The sequence below is a fragment of the Cynoglossus semilaevis genome, chromosome 5, assembly GCF_000523025.1.
Source record: "Cynoglossus semilaevis isolate Cse_v1.0 chromosome 5, Cse_v1.0, whole genome shotgun sequence".
NCBI classification, from domain to species: Eukaryota; Metazoa; Chordata; class Actinopteri; order Pleuronectiformes; family Cynoglossidae; genus Cynoglossus; species Cynoglossus semilaevis.
Genome location: NC_024311.1, coordinates 11,773,086 through 11,774,820, shown reverse-complemented (window position 1 = coordinate 11,774,820; position 1,735 = coordinate 11,773,086). Strand labels below are relative to the sequence as shown.

At 40.4% G+C, this 1,735-nt stretch overlaps 1 protein-coding gene across 1 annotated transcript in view; it reads left to right on the top strand.

The window, feature by feature from the left end:
* Positions 1–1,735, top strand: part of map2k5 (mitogen-activated protein kinase kinase 5) — a 35,969-nt gene that overhangs the window by 30,958 nt on the left and 3,276 nt on the right. The gene's annotated exons all lie outside the window — the stretch shown is intronic.

Below are 1,735 nucleotides of genomic sequence, written 5' to 3'. Positions count from 1 at the left end.
CACCTTCACTTGTATTGCACATTAAACAATAAATGTCACTTGTCCTTAACTGCCCAAAGATTGGCCGTAATTAATAATTAAATGCTTTTGGTTGTAATGGATTGACCCGGGCTGAACTGTTCATTAGTCAGGCAGACAGAGACATCACTCAAACTATTTTTCCTGCGCCCTTTGCCGTCTCCCCTCGAGGCTAGAGAACGCTCTTTTGTCCCTGGCAAGTAGGCGCCACCTTACTGTCCTACTGTGGCTAATGTGACGCTTCGGAGAAAGACGAGATTAAAAGCGGAGTGGGAAGATGAAGTTGCATGTAGAGAGTGGAAAGGTTGAGGACTGAAGCGTAGCCTATATACTTATCTAGCACTTTATTAAAAGTACCTGTGCTGGTGCTCGGCCGTGCAGTCATGAGGCGTAAAATCATGCAGATAGAGGTCAGTGGCTCCAGTTAATGTTCAGAGCAAACGCTACGACAGGGAATAAAGTTCTTCTTAGCGAAATATGATCAAATATGCTTCAAATTTGTGGTCGTTTTGTTGGTTTACGGTTGATTCGCTGATTTGAAGTATCCAGAGAATTAACTTTGGCCTGAACTCGTTTGTCGTTTTGACTTTACTGTAGTTAGAGATTAACCATAAAAAGGTGTACGTCTTTTTTTAAACCTAAGCGTTGAAATATTCAAACACGTTTTACTTTCCTTTAGAAAGTAAAAACATATTTAGAGGCTACAAAGGACGAGCGGCTAAATCAGCCAGATAGTTAATGGCTTATTGAAAATGAAATATTCTTTGGATGAGGGGGGAAAAAAACTGTAAATTTTTGGTCTTTATAAGTTTTTTTAACTGGAACGTTTCATTGAAGACGAGAGAAAGAAAAGAATGTATTTTGTTTTTTTTAAACTAAATTGTCCAAATTGAATCACTCTTAAAGGGCAGCTGACAAAGACACAGAATACAGTTTCAATAAAACTAACCTTGAACCTGTTAAAATCAGAAGAATGATCTTAACATTTAAAAAAAAAAAAACATTTAAATTACTTTTATCAAGAGTTCTTAAAACGAACCCAAACAAATGTGGGTCAAGAGCTCAGTATCCTTGAACTATGGCGTGTTTTACTGCATCATTGTGTTTAATTATATGTTGTTATTATTATGGATGAACTCCAGCTGTGCAGCTCAGGTCTGGAACCAGAAGTTCTCTGTCACAGGATCCATTCTCTTGTCTCGGTGCTGAGTGGAAAACAGTTCCACTAATAAAGTCCCCCCACTTTATTTTCAGGCCTGTAATTACAGATCTAATTTTGCCTAATAATTGCTTCATGGCAATCACATGTATATTTACCCGTAGCCTCATGGTGTGTGTGTGTGTGTGTGTGTGTGTGTGTGTGTTTGCTGGATGTTGAGAACTGTAGAAATAATTCTTCCAGACCAGGCGCTTTCATCAGCCAGCTTGTCTTTTGTGCCGTGGCCCCGCTGCCACATCAAAGCTGCAGCGGCGTCGCTCTCAGCTGGAGACATGAATACATTCATAGATGTAGGTTCTGGGTGTGCGGTACAAGGTGCCCGCGCATGCAGATATGTGTGTGAGGTTTGGCATCAGACTCGGCTCACGCAACAACTGCATATATTAGTTTTGCATTCCGAAAAAAAAAAAAAAAAAAAGCACAAACTGCAGGTTTCGGGTGTTGATGCTGTGGGGAGTTCTGCAGCACATACACACCTGCATGTGTGTGTGTGTGTGT